General features: G+C 44.9%; 1 long non-coding RNA gene across 1 annotated transcript; it reads left to right on the top strand.

The window, feature by feature from the left end:
- The first annotated feature begins 3026 nt into the window (after positions 1–3026).
- On the top strand, positions 3027–17596 carry LOC144164986 (uncharacterized). The gene is made up of 3 exons (XR_013321293.1): positions 3027–3100; positions 9925–10002; positions 17420–17596. It is a non-coding gene; the product is annotated as an uncharacterized LOC144164986 (long non-coding RNA).
- The last annotated feature ends 446 nt before the right edge of the window (positions 17597–18042 follow it).

The following is an 18042-nucleotide window of genomic DNA, read 5'->3' as shown; positions in this document are numbered from 1 at the left end:
GCGAAGCTGTCAACATTAGGAAGCGAAGTCAGTGATTTCACGTGACCCATTTGGGAAAGATTCAAGATACCTTCCGAAAAACAACAAAACCAAAAGTAAACTAATGGAGGGTAGTTCACGTCAAAGATACGTACTCAGTCAGGGAGATATAAAATATCGGATTATTTCAATACTTACATCTCCGTCACCCACGTTAGGCTGTCGGGCAGTGCCACAAAGTGCATGTTCCTTCGTGTCGACTCAATGGTAATTAAAGTGGAGATGGCGCAGACTTTATTCGAAATGAAGAGAAGAAAATTGCCCGGGGGCAACAGAACGACCGCAGTGCACGTAACACAATAATCTATGCTGTACTAGAGAGCTAGAGAGCTGTTTTCAGAATGCCTAACGAAATAATGGTGCCCCTTACGTGATAACGTGCCAACATAAATCTCCGTCACAAGGGGGCGGGAACACAGATTTTAACGAAACCGACGCAATAAAATACTCTGTTCCCTAAAATGAAATTTAACCCCACAGCCAACAGTATGAATTTCGAGCGATCAAAAAAACATTACGGTATTTATTAAAGGGGTACTCCCGTGTTATATATGTCCATTTGATCGGCCGTGTATTCGAAGCACACGCCTATTCAACGCAGAAATTTGGGCTAGCTGGTGATACGACTTCGACATGGTAAAAGGCGCACTAGCCGGGGACACAAGAAAAGACAGTGACACGGGACGAGCGCTAAAATAGCGCTAAACGAGCGCTAATATTAGCGCTCGTCACACGACCACACGAAACACACGAACAACATTCATGTTGTCAAGGCAGCCGGCCACAATGTTATCTAGTTTGGATAAAAACAAATCACCAAGAATCGGAGCAATGCATGAGCCAATGCATATTCCTTCGCGTTGCAGCCACGGCTTACCATCATACTGAATAAAAGTGGAACGTAGACAAAACGATAAAAGTTCTAAAAAGCCACTGACAGACGCCCCGGCGGCATTTTGAAAAGGGATACTACCGAACTCGTCAATGTAGCTTTCCATAAAATTAAGCAATTTGTCATGTGGCAAAGAATAATAAAAATCTTTAATATCTAGAGAAAAGGCACAGAGCACTTGTTTGGAACAAGAATGCAGGAAGTCTAAAATATCTCCCGAGTTCTTTACAACATGGCAGAAATCAATAGCATCATTTTTACAAGAGAAGTTGAGCATTTCAACCTTTGACGATCCCTTTCTTGTAAAGAACTCGGAAGATATTTTATACTTCCTGCTTTCTTCGCGACATGCAGGCTGAGCATCCCTGGTACAGGGGCGACAGATGCCATCCCCTAGACCCACCACCAGCTGTCTTCCTTGATTGAGAAGAGCTAAGGGGAACTCTGTAGGTTGGGTGGGAAACACCGACTCGTGATTGCGAACGGCGGAAGGTAGACTTGAACTTACCGTTGCGTTTCTCTGAGGTGATGAGTTTTGCACGCCTGCTCTGAATGCCGGAGTCTTAGACGACTTCATGGCCGGAGTCTTAGACGACCACCTATTCAACGGTTTTGCGGTGTATACGGCGAAGACGTCTCTGATGAAGGTTCTTGTAGGGAAAATTGAAGTGACCTTGGCAGTGCAAGTGGTAAAGAAGCACCCGCAAGCCGAAGGATGTTGCGTTATTACGTCCATCATAATTGGGAGTAATCAAAATTGTAGTACGCCCATTTTGTAGTGCCGTTAGGCCAAGCGTGCCGATTCTTTCCGCATTGTATTTTCTTTCTGTGTATAGACTGCTAAGAGCCGCATACAAGGAACCCGTGGGATAGGAAATTTCTTCAACGTGAGATCTATGCCTGGTCCTTGTTTGTAGATGCTGGTACAACACGTAACATGTAGGGACTCTGATTTGTTGTTGTAGCATGGGAGGCTGAAGAAGTAATGGTGTCAGCATCCGCGTTCAGCAGCTCTCCAGAGTCAGCCTTACATCTCCATTTGTACACACAGTGATATACACATTAAGCCAATGTTGAACACGTGGTAAACACTGCCAAAAGAACACAAGCTTGGGCATGTTGACATTGAAGGGTGAGCCTCTTCTATAAAGCAAAAACTATTCGAGTTAGGTCTGGCACCAGAAGGACTTGTAGTATGGCTGAAAAGGAGTGTTTTCATATAGTCTTAAGTTCAAAGACCTTTCCTTATCAATTCCAAGTTATGGTTAATCACATCCTTTCGAACATGATCTAAGGCTTTGGGGAAATTAAGAGAAGGTACCTTTAGTATATCGCCATTCCGGGTGTGAGGTGGGGCAATCATTTTTTGTAGCTACAACGTGAATACTTCCGTCGAGGCTATAAGGTGCAATCCGCCTGTGCTTTGTTGGCATGCGCCTTGTTGCTCCATCTCATTGTTTAGCCGAAAGACAACGACACTGTCTCTAAACGAGCGGGCAAATTTTTTTAATGCAAAACTCCTTTCCGGGCTTTGGTATTTGCGTGAAGTGGTAAGTTATCTATGCGGCCGCAACAGAAGTTATAAGCGAGCAATGATTGTTGTTAATCCTCTGAGGCCTTCGCCGAAGGGGTCATTCATGTTTGCGAGAACATTCCTTGCTACCAATGCAGGGTCTGGAGCTTGTGTTGAGCTGCGCGCCAGCAACGGTATTAACCAGTAACAGTAATAGAGGGTTGCAGTTCGTAACTGTGGCGAAATTTGTATTGTGCAAAAAGAGCTGAACATATGCCGATAAATGTCTGAGCCGTCGGTGTGCTTCCGTGCGGGAGGCGTCACACTGATGAACAAGTCCGCGGAAGCTATTTTGCTGTACACTGGGTTTTACAGGAATCTACTAGAATACAGGTCTTATAATATGTACGGGCAGTTCCCTTCTTCTGTTGAATTCGGCCAATGGTTCGGCCAACTGCCTATCGGCCAATGGTTCGCCATTCGGCTGTTTGCCATTCGGCAGTTCCATTCGGCCAATGGTTTGCCCTCCTTGTTGATTTCTTATACTGCGTGCTTAGAATTCAATATCAAACTCTCTTCCTTAGGGGCCTTGGAAGAACGTGGGTGAAGCCCTGCCGGCTAAGCCGGGGCTGGATGATGGCGTTAGCCACCCAAAGGTGAAAATGTCTCTGTCGCGTACTGTGAATTTTAGGTGCGTGTCTTTCAGCGCCGCAGAGCTACCACTAAGTGGACATAAGTGGCTAGAGTATTATATACCGCTTTATAAAAGGCGCAAGGTGTTCTGCTTCCAATAGACGTAGCGTGGTTGGCGCAGCGGAAACGCCTGTCATTTTTCTCCTGTAGTAGTTTATTTGCTGTACCTCGAATTCCCCGTTTAGGCGTATTACATAAGGGGTCGACTATTACGTTATTGAGAAGGTGACCGATGAAATTCTTTAATTTGGTGGGTTCAGAGTGGTGCACGGCGTCCATGGGCAGGTTATTCCAGTCTTTGGCTGTTTTCACAAAGAATGAATGAAGATGGGCTGAAGTACGGGCTGCTGGGGGATTAACTGCCTTGCCATGGCTTTTGCGGCATGACGTCGGGTTAGCGGGAGCGATAGCAGATAGACGAGGCGATGCGTTGTAGAATTTATGAAGGAGGCAAAAGCGAGAGATTTTTTGTCACGAGGCTAGGGTTGGCGCGGCGTGTAAGGGCAGATACGCTGGTGTAAAATGAATATTCTGATTAAATAAATCCTACCGCCCCGTTTTGAACGGCTTAGAGTGCGTATGTATGATTACATTTAAAGGGGTCCTAAATTTCGAATGCGTACTCTAGCTTAGGTCAAGCTAGCGTCACTAAATAAGCTACGCTTAAGAGTACCGCCACTTCGTGCACCCGGAAGCGTCTGGGGGCCATTGTTTCTGGCTTGCGGTGTTGCCATCTCTCTCTCAACGAAACCGCCGCCGCTTGTGACCGGCAGAGTGTGACCGGCAGAGTGTGACCGGCCACTCCCGCGTCCGCGCAGCAGCGCAGCAAAGGGAGACAGAGAGAGAGAGAGAGAGAGAGAGAGAGGTGCCCAGAAACAAAATGGCTGTGCCCATATGTAAACAAGTATCACGCGGTTCCGACCTACCAAATGAAAACCCTAGTGGCACATAACAATGAGAGAAAAGAGCGCCGATACTCTAAAGCCTTCATTTAGTGACGCTAGGCCGAACTAGTGTTAAGTAAGCTTTGATCTTTAGTGAAGGGGGAGCAAGGTTTAAACTTCGCCGTATGTGACCAAGTGCACTGTTGGCGTCATTAGAAACTTGAGAAATGTGGGACGGCCAAGAAAGATGGGAGGTTAGGTTGATGCCTAGGTATCCATACGTGCTTACAGAAAGAATTTCGGAACCGAAAATGGTGTACTTGAATGCTTCGTGTGAATGTTTGCGATGAAACGGGATTATTACAGTTTTTTTGAAGTCCAAGCGCATTAACCACTTTTCGCACCATGTTTGAGTGGGGTCTAAATCTGACTGAAGAATTACCGAATCGAAGAATAAAGTACAGGGCGGTAAATGACGCAATCATCAGCGAACAACCGGATATTGGACTGAATATTAGTGGGGAGGTTAATGTAGGTCAAGAACAGTATAGGACCGAGGACAGTGCCCTGCGGAACTTCAGATATAACGGGAGACATATCGGAAGCAGCAGTGTTGGCGTAAAAACACTGTTGACAGCATGTCAAAAAGTCACGGATCCAGTTGAAGATTTAGAGGTTGAAATTGAGGTGGGATAGTCGTAGAGACACGCGGGTGTGAGTGACTTGATAAAAGGGTTTTCAGTCTAGGATCTACTGGTGTGTTAGTATCCATGCTAGAGCCGATGTTATTAACAAATAGCGCGAGTTGCGTGTCGCAGGAGTGCCCTTTCTAAGGCCGTGTTGATGAGGGCGGAAAATTCTTTGGCATTACGTCGGAGGCATGCATGCAGCATGTGACAAACTAGAGGAGTGAGTGTGTATTTTAGTCGCAAAATATTCGACAGTAAATACATCGTGGCTGAAATGACAATGGGCACCAAGTTAACTTGACGTAACAGCAAACCTTTCAGCCCGGCAAATCGGGAACCAAGTGCAAAAGCTCCAATTTTCCACCGTTAGATCATCATAAAACAGTGTACGCCACTTCTGCAACGACACGCGGCTAAATGCAACGTAAAAGAAACCAACAACACACTCCCATACCGTGCGCGCCCGCCACAGAGGAAATTTTCAACCGCGCCGTGACGGCGTAGTACGGCAAGAAAAGTTTGTTTACAGCCCTAGGTAAGGTAAAAGCTCGTTTAGGGGCTAAGCGGTACCATTTAACAATGAAATTTAGCGGGCGCATAGCCATAGGGACGAGTAAAGAAACAGCCTAGTTTTGGCAACGTGTGGTACTGTTTTCCCGGTCGAGCGCCGTTGTCAGTCGCATGAATAGGTGGCGCATGCTCAGGCTTCATTTAGAATACAAAGCCTGGTCTACAGTACTCCAACACAGCTGTATTTTTCAACCGGACGGCGACTACGGAATCCCGCGCTTAGCGAACCAACGACAAATATTCACTTCCAGCGCACCGCGCCCAGCGTATCACAAAGGTTGCTCGCGCCGGCATAGTTCACGTCAGAAAGTTCGTTCAAAAGCGTGGAACTTCACGTACCTTTTCTCCATTTGGACCGGTATTTCCGCATTGCGTGCACTGCGGCACGAAGCAATGCTCCGGCATTGTAGTCCATCACGAAGAGCGGTCAATGCCCGCCTTCTATGTTTTGCTAATTGGTTTCGGTTTCAAACGACCGTACCAAAATGGTGTACCTAGTTACCGGAGTCGACGTGAGTTGGCGGAGCGCATTTTGCAAAGGGTCTATCCTGTCGGCTAGAATGTCCGTTACACTGACGTTATGCGGGGCGAGTGCCTGAACGTCATCAACCTGGGTTTTAAGTGAGGCAAGAGTTGAGCACCGTTGTCTGTTTTTGTTAACCTGAAGATAATGTTCTCAAAGATTTTTTTATGTTTGGAGAGCTCAGTGGGAATGGATTTCATTTCGTTCGGTATTGTTTCCTGGCAAGACTGTGTTGAAGACTGGCAAGAAGGTTGCGTTGAAGACGAGCATGTGATAGGCACGGGGTTTTCTTCACATCGCCACACAATACTAGCAATTGCAAGATGAAAGAGGAACAACAATATGCAATGTCAACAACACAGCCTGGGTTCGGCAGAACTACCAAGGCGGCGTAAAAGGAAAAACAAAAAGAAAACAAAAGACGAAATTGACCTAATTTTAAGTGACAATGCAGGTACTGTGGAAGACGTGGGGGTTCTAGGCAAAATATAGAGCTGCGACATTAGGACTACAATGTGTGAGGTAAAGTAGTATCAAAAAAGAGAGCGAAGGAAACTTCCGAAAACATTGACAGTGCAGTGGTGGAGGAAGGCTGGAAATAGGAAGAAGATTAAAAGCAACTAAGAGGTAGCTAGCCATCGGCAAAGACTGAAATTGCACACTCAGAGACGAGCAGGTTAACATTACCCACAGCACGGACGAGATAACGAACGTGGAACAACGATTCTACACTTAACTATACGCCAGCGACGTTATGTCAGGGAAAACTACTGGGCGTTCAAGCTTGGCTAGCGGTGTCCCGCTAGTAACTAAAAAGAAACTACAAAATGGTCTCAATGGCATGAAAAGAGGAAAATATGCGTATGAAGTTGGAATAACTGTGGATAATTTAAAGAATGGAGGAGTTGTTGTACTGGAGAAGCTTGCTGCACTAGTTCCAAAAGGCGAAAAGGCTCAAAAAGTGCCAGTAGCCTGTAAAAAAGTCAATAATATCTTTATAATGAGAAGGGAGATACTAAAGAACATAAGAATTACAGACCCGTTAGCCTACTCTCAGGTCTTCACAAGCTGTTTGAAAAAGTAATAGTTAACACGGTAAATGACACCGTAGATTCCCAACTACCCAGTAGGCAGGCTGTTTTTAGGAAAGGGTGTTCAACAAAGTATCACATTTATGTGGTCAAAAAGTAATGAAAAATCCGCAGTGTACGCTAAACTCTTCTAAATGGCGTTTATAGACTATATGATGGCGTTTTACTCAGTACACAGGGCAGCCGTGCAGGAAGCACTTAACCAACAGGGAATAGAAGAGATTAAAATCTCTTCCAGACGACATAAGTAAGGCATGCACGGGAAGGATAATCCTTCACACGTAAAACAAAAGATTCCCAATCCGAAAGGGCGTCAGACCGGAAGTAAGGGAGCAGGGAGTAAGATCTCGCCAAAACTGTTCACAGCATATCTAGATGGGCAATTCAGAAAGCTGCACTGGGAAAGCACAGGATTACGGAAAAACGGAGAATACTTGAACTATTTAAGGAGTTCAGACGGAATAGCCTTACAAAATGACACTACAGAACACCTGCAAAAATTATTGAGGAACTACAATGGCAGTTCTTGGCCATGTGGCTAAAACTGAATATATTAATTATTCAAATGTAATGATTAATAGCATTAAGAAAGCGTCCTCTTCAGTACACGTAACAAAACGCCACAAGTGAAAGATTAAAGCTACTTTGGACGTGTGGTCTCTGCTCACACGAACTAAGAGAGAAACATGCTGCGCAGAATAGGTACGGGGTAGGGTGCACTCGGCAATTACTCCCCGATAATGAAAAAAGCTACCCCTAGCCATCAAAAGTATAATATAAAACCAATGCATCCTCCGGGGACGACATAAGGAGGGGCCACTTGGCGCGTTAATAAACAAATAGAAAGCAAACTTAGGACGGCTCAACCGGCCCTGGAAAGGGTAATTTAGGAGTAACACTCAGGGACAGGAAACGAGCTACCTGTACCATGGAAGAAACTAGAGTAGAAGATATCATAGTTCAAATGTGGAAAAAGAAGTGAACTTGGGCTGGCTATGTACGGAGACCAAATGACAAGCGGTAGACCTCCATAGTAACAGAACCGAATGACGGATCTTGAAGAAGGATAAGGGGCGTAACTCGAAAGGACGAAATAAGGAAATTCTGGAGGAAGTAATGGTCTGGAACAACGCAGTACGGAAGAAATTGAACGTTAATGGCAGAGGCTGCTGACGCAGAGGATGCACATCCTGCTCAGGTCCTGCAGTGGATCAGAGTAGGACGTTAATGATGATGATTTAGCTCTTCAGAGGTGGAGAAATATGTTCAAGAACCCCCAATAGGATCTTCTAGGATCTTCTAGAAATAGAATCTTCTAGGATGACACGAAGCACAGTCCTTGTATAAGCTTTGTTTTGTGTCCACAGAAACATCAGCTCTCTTGAAAAGCTTTAATTACTCAAAATAGCGTTTTGATCCGATAAGTTTTCCGGTACACAAATGGTAGAATCCTTTTACGTTTTTAAAGACAGTTATGTCACTTGGGCTACCTTTACCAGAAAATTTTTGTCTGTCTGTCTGTCTGCCTCTCCATTGATTCGGATCAAAGATTTCTTGAGCTAAGCTCGTATAGGCAAAACCTGTCAGAATCACTAATATGGTACCATACCTTAACATTGTTAAATAGAACGGCGACATTGGGCATATCGGCTGCAAAACTTAATATAAAATCGGTAATAGCCAGTATTCTTTATTGGAAAGCAAATTGGCGTTTGGTAGTAGCAAGTGAAACTAGCCAAGTGAGAAATTATGTTGACCCAACAATGATAAATGCGCGCCCAACCCTACAACATGTTGCGGCATGCCACACTCAAACGAACAGAGCGTTCCAAAAGATGGCGCGCGAAAAGCGGAAGGCGTTGGCATAAAATACACTACGGCGAATTTCGGTTCTGCTTATTTTGGTTGGAGCCACTCTGGAGTTGGACATGACATGTGGGTGCGGATGAGAACAGAGGCATTTACATGGCAGAAGGGGCAGAAGAATATCGTCTTTCGATGACATTTGCGGAGAGGTGAGCAGATAGACGGCAATTTTTTTTAAATCAGCCATTTTCACCAGCGCACTTATCTCGCGCGAGCGTTTTATTGGAGAATTCCCCTTAATTAAGGTGATTTAGAATTTATACAAGTAGTTTACGTCGCAATATTTCAAGTGGAGGATTATTGTTAATTATTGTTATTGTGGGCTGCCGAACCGAAAGAAGTAAGAACAGCTTTCGATGCTACTATACCGTTCTCTTTCGCAGAACGCCAACTAACGGTTCCCTGGCATTACGTTTCCGCCGCACGACCCTTCATTATTGCACACGCCCGCACTATATGTCCCCACATTCTTCGTACCCAGAACTACCTCTGAAAACTTTTTTTGTTTCGAGGTAGCATGAGAATGTCAATAAGCACACATATGATACTATCTATCAAGGTTTGACGAAACCTTAAGCCAGTAGTAGGGTCTTCGCAACCTGAACACTGGGATAGCTTGCCCGGTCTTATGTCGGTTCGCGGCTCAAAACTTGCTTTAGATTGATGTACAACCTGGCCAGTAGTGCTTATATATGGTACAGAATATTGTCAGATGGTCAAACTTTGCACTTTAACTACTTTGAATTACTTCACTTTCGTAGAACAACCAATTCATTAAGCCAAAAAAATTCGAAATACATAACAAAGAGGTCCCTATCATTAATAGGTGCAGTCATAACTGCCCTTATTAGGTTGTATATCTTTGCCATTTCTTTTCAGTTCTTACCTCCACTGTTACAACCTTGTGTGTGTTTTCCTGAAGCTACCGCGTCAGTTAGTTGCTATAATAATAGTTTTACATTTCTTTTGTATCTGAATGTATGCTGCGGTTAGATTTTGGAAACTCCGCTATTCTGGTAACTTTCTAATTATGAATAACATTATTTTGTTATAATGTTTTTTTTACATCTGAATACAAAGAGCTTCTCGGGCACCAGACGCAAAAAACATTTGTGGATTGCAGTACAATAATTTCTCTGTGCTAATCTTGAACATGTTTACCAGGCACAAAAAAAGACACCAGAGGAGAAAGACAAAACGATGCGGAACAAGAAAAAGGAAAAATGCCGGGTCATGTTAAAGGTAAGCGAATTTATTACGGTGGATTGTGGTGACCGATATATGTGTTTGAATCGATTATACTATAAAATAGAATATTTCCTCAGGCGCGACAGACTTCGCTGGTCTTCTACTTTAAAGGTCCAGTCAACTAGTAGCGTTTTCTTTGCTGTTTTTCCGCTCCTCAGCCCCAAGATCAGAAGCATATTACAAAACGTGGCTGCGCTTTTTCTTATGTAGAACAGGCAAGAAGGTTCGCGCGTGCAGATTTCAGCCCGAGGTGAAGAAATTGATGAAGTTTGACTGTTTTGTATAACTGGATTCGAGCGCTCATAATGCATACATGTTTTTATCACGGAATACTCTCAAATATGTATTTGCACTCAATAATTAATGTGTGCTTTTTGTAAATCGTTACAAAATCACGATTTGCTGCACTTGACACCGCAACAATGCAGCACACGGGATATATGCCAATATAATCGGCTTATAAAGTCATCGCATACATTTAAATGAACTTCTGCAGGGGCGAGTTCTGCAAAAATCGCGCAGGGGTTTGCCGTCAATGTAAAAGCGGCGTAAGTGAGAAATGAAACAGCGCCGCTCTACCACGCGAGCTTAAACTTCCGCGATCTTTGACCACTGTACCAGCAGATTACATGACAGAAGGAGCGGATATTTTTCCCTGCTCCTGGGCACCCTTAGAAGGTACTATTGCGTCAGCGCTAAGGTATGCTTTGACATCGCGAGCCCGCTCTAGATTCTCGTGTGACGGATGTCTTGCCGTAGAGAAGGCAAGCGTTGCAGGGGGGGCAGAAAGTTAGATGGTCAGATGAGATCAACAATTTTGCAGGGATAAATGGGTCACAGTTGGCACAGGACCGGGGTAATTGGCGCACTATCCCGTCCTAATCGTCGACCACAATAGCGCTATTGCATTCGACACGTAATGAAAATATTGAAGCATCCTCAAATTCCTCCCCACAATCGGTGCGAACTATGCGGTGTGGTTTGCTTTTCCGAAATAAATTTTCCTATTGTTTTCTGAATGAATGTGAGCACGCTGAGCCGCAGTGCGGGATCAATGATAAGGCTGTCGGTAGATCAAAATACTTTCGCTTATTCAATTCAAAATATCGTATCCTTACGATCTCTGTAATACGTCTTAAAAATGATTTATATAAAATGATTTATATAAGAACGAAAACTTGACGCTTCCTGTACATCTCTCGTAGAGCTAGGAAAATAGGAAAGAACGGCGCTCGCCTAAGGATGACAGGGTTTAGATGCTGGGAAAGGTTTTAATGAAAGTGGGAACACAAAAAAAAAACTAAATTGTTGTAAATCAATCCTTATGTTGACAGATTTCCCGCAAAACAATTTATTTTCCAAGAAATGAGAAGTTATCCCTAATGCAGCTTATACTAAAACTTGAGGTGGGTTGTTCTTAATTGCTTATCCAAAGGTCATCATCATCATCATCACCAGCCCATCTACGCCCACTGCAGAGCAAAGGCCTCTCCCATTATTCTCCAATTACCCCGGTCCTGTGCCAACTGTGACCAATTTATCCCTGCAAAATTCTTGATCTCATCTGCGCATCTAACTTTCTGCCCCCCCCTGCAACGCTTGCCTTCTCTAGGGATCCACTCTGTTACCCTTAATGACCAACGGTTATCTTGCCTTCGCATTACATTCTCTGCCCACGTGCATTTCTTCTTCTTAATTGCTACTAATATGTCCTTAACACGCGCTTGTTCCCTGACTCACTCCGCTCTCTTCTTGTCCCTTAATGTTGCACCTATCATATTCCGCTCCATTGCCCGCTGAGTCGTTCTCAATTTAAGTTGAACCCTCTTAGTGAGCCTCCAAGTTTCTGCCCCGTAGGTGAGTACCAGGAAGATGCAGCTGTCATACACTTTCTTCTTCAGGGACAATGGTAGGCTGCTATTCATTATCTGAGAATGTCTGCCGTATGCACTCCACTCCGTTCTGATCCTTCTAATTATCTCTGCCTCATGGTTGGGATCCGGGGTCACAACTTAGCCTAAGTAGATATATTCGCTTACCACTTCCACTACCTCGCCTCCTATCCCAAACTGCTGTGCTGTCCCGAGGTTATTGATCATTACTTTGGTTTTCTGCATAATAATTTTCAGGCACACGGTTCTACTCTGTTCGTCCAGTGCGGAAAGCATGCTTTGCAATTCGTCCCCCGAGTTACTGAGCAAGGCAACGTCATCAGCAAATCTGGGGTTACCTGAGGTATTCTCCATTAACCCTTACTCCCACCTGTTCCCAATCCAACGTTCTGAATACTTCTTGTAAACATGCTGACGCCCTTCCATATAGGTATTTTACTGCTCTCCTTATGGAGGATGGTGGTAGCTGTGGACCCGTTGTAGATATCCTCTAGTATTTTTAAATAATGCTCATCTACCCCCTGGTTCCGTAATGCCTGAATAACTGCTAGGGTTTCGACCGAGTCAAATGCTTTCTGATAATCGATGAAGGCTATATATAGGGGTTCAGTATACTCAGCGCACTTCTCTATCACCTGATTGATCGTGTGAATATGGTCCATTGTTGAATAACCTTTACTGAACCCTGCTTGTTCTTAAGGTTGACTGAAATCTAAGGTTGCAGAAATTCTGTTAGCTATTACCTTGGTAAGTACCTTGTAGACGACTGACAGTAAGATGATCGGCCTGTAATTTTTCAAGTCCTTCATGTCACCTTTCTTATGGACTAGGATGATGTTCGCCTTATTACAAGATTCCGGTACCCTCGTGGTCATTAGGCATTGCGTATACAGGTTTGTCAGTTTTTCAAGTATAATTTCTCCGCCATCCTTCAAGAGGTCTGCTGTTATCTGATCCTCACCAGCTTTGCCCCCTTCCATTTCTTTCAAAGCCTTCCTTACTTCTTCAGTCGTTACTGGTGGGATGTCTATCTCCTGTGAACTACTTTCTCGTTCGGCATTATCCTGGATGTCCCGGCTACTGTACAGATCCCTATAGAACTTCTCGGCTACTGTGACTATTTTATCCCTATTTGTGATGACATTGCCTTGCTTATCTTTAAGTGTGTACATCTGGCCCGTGTGTACGAGATTTCGGCGCACGTTAAAGATCCCCAGGGGGTCAAAATTAATCCAGAGCCCTCCAATACGGCGCGCCTCATCGCCTGCATTGCGTCGGCGTGTTAAAAACTACAATCAATCAATTTCCTTTGTTGCAGCTTCAGTGCAATGCACGTTGGGCCATAATGCCCCTACACTAGTAATAGTGACTAAGTCGTTGTTATCCCATCAATAGTGCTTATTTTGCGCACACAGCACAACAATATACCAACCTGAGAAAATATATTCGGAATGCGGTAAGTCATCTAGTTACGGAGTCAGCTACGTAAGTTCTTTTGCCTAAACAAATGTGTAATGTTGCTTGAGTAGTAGCTTTGGTCCACCCTCTTGTGCATAAAAGATGCGGGCAATACGCTGGGCTATATATTTTATTCGTCGACGGAACGTGGGGGTGCAGGTTATATGCAGGGATGGGTTATACGCGCGGAAATATGGTAGAAGTTTATTGGCTACCAGGAGTAATATTGAAAGCTGTTCAACCAAGTGCTTACGTCTTCGCTGTGGGTAAGGGAAGGACAGTGCTGAAACGGTGATCTTTCGACACTCTATACAAAAAAGTTGAGAAGATAGAATGAGCGAAATGCTTCTCAGGGCACCTCAGTATGCCTGTGGCTATGCTTGCTTGGTTGGGAGCCTGTATTTAGTTGGGAGCCTGTATTCTGTATTTAGGCCACTGTTTGCATACAGTGACCTATCGGGCGGCCTGGTCACGTTTTTCAGTCAAACACACGAGAAACATGGCTTTCTAGGTTTCATTTAGCAGCTCCGCCTGCTTTTTTGCTTCTTCGACATATCCTCAGACCCGGACTTCTGGTAGGCACGTGCAGCTTGTATGTTTGTGAGGAAAATGTCTCTCTGGGTACCCTTTGTCACTCCCATTGACTGTTTCCTGCCAGACCAACAGGGGAAGTTGATTTTGCCAATGAAACAAAGATGTGGGTGGGTAGAGGGGGGCGTTGTGGCCACAGAAGAACAGCGGGGGTACCAGCTGGCTGCTGACGCTCTTTTAAGGGCAGAGCTATTTAGAGGCTTGCCTTGTCGTAGCTCGCTCGCTGGACCCAAGTAGAGCCACACGGCGTTCTGTCGTCGCCGTGTCCCACAGAGGCTTCGAAAGCCGAGCGGTTTATATAGTCATAAGCGTTCGAAACTCGGGAACTGCTGGCGCTTGTCATAGTACATCTCCCGGTTGTTTAGCACAAAGAAAACTGTAGGTACATTCGACGCAAAAAATATATACTTAACCGGCGGCACCCACGTCCATTGAGTCAGGAACGCTCGCTGGCTTGGTTTTTACGATAGTAAGCGAAAAAAAAGTGGCAGTGAAATGCCGGCACGTGCGGGAGGCAAGCACAAAAAGAACAGAATTCCCGCTGGCGCAGTTTCAGAAAGGGGGTGCGCGAGCACTGCGAAGGCGGTAAATTTGAATTGCATGGGGGGGTAGCAGTGAGCAGATAACGGCGCTACAGCCCATATGGCGAATCACTGCTGTGCACTTCCGACAGCTTTCACATTGAGTGGAACGGCCTTGGTCAGTTGCTTCGCAGCCATCTTTGCTTTAAAGGTCCATGCGATCTTCCAGTTACAGTCTTCTAAATTTTCCATATTGTTTTTCAAGCTATAAGGTGTACTGAACTAGCTAACGTGACGCTTTAATTCTTCATCCTCATTTCTTTGTCCGTGATTGTTGGCGGAGTTTTTCCAGTGTGTGCTTGTCCAGTGTTTATTTTAAACTTCGAACTGCATTTAGAGGAAAATTTAAGAGTTGCTACAGCAAATTAATATTTTGCAGAAAATATAATATTCTGCGAGGGCATCTGTATCGCAAATGGACGGAGCAATTCGTTTCTCCGTTTCATGTTTCCGCAAAAGCACGGTGTTTCATCATGTCAATCTGTTCCCAAGGCGCTTCGCTTCTAGCTGTGTAACTGCGATTTTAGTTACCACTGCGTCAAGGAATAACACAAGTGCCTAAAAAAGTCTATTCAGCTGCAGTGTCAAGCTGAATTCAATGACTTCACAGTTCAGTTATACAAAGAAATGTGTATGTTCCAGGGGAGAAATTAATGCCGTAGTTATTGTGTACAATTTTATTGCTCGTAATCAGGAAACACTGCAGCCTAAATTTTCTGCACCCTCGGAAATTAGACATGGTTGTTTGTTGAGGTAAATAGAGAGGGCGGCTAAAATTAGCTTTTAAAACAAGACTCAAATTCCTGGTCACTGCAGTTGTATACTAACAAGACGTACATGACGTCTTTAAAGGGGCCCTGCAGCACTTACCATCGCCTACTCGGAATGTATTTTAGGGTAAAGTCTATAGTACCAGCAATCTCCTCCTGCAAGAATTATAAAAAATTGTTCACTATCAGCAAAACTACGCGCGATGAGAAATTGCGCATAATTGTTCCCTCTCCAGGTGCAGCGGTGGCGTAGAAGTAGAGCATCCGCCTCGCGTGCAGAAGGACCGTGGTTCGAATCCCGGTGCCGGACAATTCCACCAGATTAAAAAAAAATGCGCGTATTGATGGAATTTCAGAATGGGGCTTGGGGTGCGGCCTAACCCCGGCGACCATTGCCGGTAACGCACTCCTTCACCAGAGCAGGATTGGCTACCCTGGTGTAGTAACGGCCACAACCTCCCATGAATACGCCAATTAACCCACGGCCCTCAGTCTCTAGTGGCTGCGAAGCAACTGACCACGCCGGCGGTCAGATCTGTGACGCAGCAGAGGGTGCTAAGAATCCCTGGACCTGGACAGGCCGCCATTGGAATCTGAACCTGGCAACGTTTAACGCGCGAACCTTATCTAGCGAAGCAAGTCTCGAGGTGTTGTTCGAGGAATTAGAGGGCATTAAATGGGATGTCATAGGGCTTAGTGAGGTTAGGAGGACAGTTGAAGCATTTACGGTGCTGAAAAATGGACACGTTCTATGTTACCGTGGTCTAGAGGACAGACGAGAACTGTGCGTGGGATTTCTAGTTAATAAAAGCATAGCTGGCCACATTGAAGAATACTATAGCATTAACGAAAGGGCAGTAGGTCTTGTCATTAGGTTTAATAAGAGGTACAAGCTCAAGCTGGTACAGGGCTACGCGCCCACATCGAGCCACGACGACCAGGTAGTGGAACGCTTCTATGAAGATGTGGAATCGGCAATGGCTAAAGTAAAAACACAGTATACCGTAGTTATGGGGGACTTCAATGCTAAAGTAGGCAAGAATCAGGCTGGAGACAAGGCAGTTGGGAACTATGGTCTGGGCTGTAGAAATAGCAGGGGGGACCTACTAGTCGAGTTTGCAGAACGGAATAACTTACGCATAATGAGTACCTTCTTTTGTAAAAGGGAGAGCCGGAAGTGGACGTGGAGGAGCCCGAATGGGGACCATAAAAATGAAGTAGACTTCATATTATGCGATAACCTTGGCGTTGTGAACGTGTGGAAGTGCTCGGAAGGGTAAGGTGTAGTGACCACCGTATGGTAAGATCTCGAATTAGGCTAGATTTGAGGAGGGACCGCAACAAGCTAGTACGAAAGAAACCGATTAATGAGCTAACAGTAAGGCGTAAAGTAGAAGAATTCAGGATGTGCTGCAGAACCGATATTCAGCTCTTACCAAGCAAGCCGAGCTTGCGACACATGAAGCCAGCGACAACCTTACACGCATTATCACGGAGTTTGCAGTAGAAGTCGGGGGCACGTTGCTAGACAGGATACTGGCAAACTTTCACAGGAGACGAAAGATCTAACCAGGAAACGGCAAACCATGACAATCTCCACCCCAGCTGACAGAATAGAACTGGCGGAGCTTTCGAAGTTAATCAATAAGCGAAAGACAGCTGAGATACGAAAGTATAATATGGAGAGGATCGAATACGCTGTAAAGAACGGAGGTAGCCTGAAAGCAGTGAAGAGACGTCTTGGCGTGGGGAAAAATGAGATATATCCAAAAGTAATGAGTCATAATGTGCTAAAGTACCGTAACCGCTAAAATGTTTCGGCTAGAACAATTTTTTTCCGCAAGCAATGCATACCGGGCTTGTAAGACTGTTTATAACTGTATTTACAATCGCCCGACTCGATGTGCTAGTGAAAAACGTATTATTCTTTTCTGAGTACCTTTTTGAAGTAATACGTATCGGAAACAGGTGTTCAATATTATACAATTCTTAGCGAGTGATAATTCCATGGTGACAAGAAATCAGTAAGTCTCTATTTCAGCCATAGTACCTGAAACAGAGTGATACAATTTCCGTAATCTTGTAACGTGCACTTAACTTGCCCCTTATGTTTTTGCAGGATGCTTAGGACAAACGCCAGAACCAAAAGACCTGTGACAATCAGGGATACCACCATTTTTGTAACTGGAACACGGCAAGTCAGGCGTTAACTTTCAGTCTGGAAGTATCGCCGGAATCCGTCAACCCAGCAATTGTTTTCATGAAATAAAAACAGGAAGTAGTTTATACAAGGCTATATAAGGCTAGCGTTCCGTTTAGTTTTCTGGTTCTGTGAATGCAAGACACTGCACCATTTCTTTGTACACAAGCCAATACTGCGGGTGGCAGCTTCCTCCGGATGTTTGCTGGAGGACAATGCGGAGGCTCCCTGTGTCGCTAAAGCATGAGGCATTCACGTGAGCTCTGGTTTATGTCTTTGTTGTTTTTTTGTTTGTTTGTTTTAGGGCTTGCTTAATCTTGGTTCTGAACTTGCTGCTGGGTGGCTGCCGTTAATCACGTATAAGTTCTCAGTGCCCCCTGTTCGTCGTCGTTCGATGAGCTCGCGTTTCTTCTTTTCCGCCCTTCCAGTCCCTCATGGTGTCGCGCCCGTTGCCAGGTGGCGGATACGTCGAAACGTCTAGTGCGTATAATTGTCTTCGGGTCCTTCGGCGGGAAAATGTCAACCACGCGAAGATATACGAA

This window comes from Haemaphysalis longicornis, unplaced genomic scaffold, assembly GCF_048455015.1.
Source record: "Haemaphysalis longicornis isolate Haplotype H1 unplaced genomic scaffold, Haemaphysalis longicornis Haplotype H1 scaffold_14, whole genome shotgun sequence".
Lineage (NCBI taxonomy): Eukaryota > Metazoa > Arthropoda > Arachnida > Ixodida > Ixodidae > Haemaphysalis > Haemaphysalis longicornis.
This window is presented reverse-complemented; position numbering and strand designations above follow the sequence as displayed.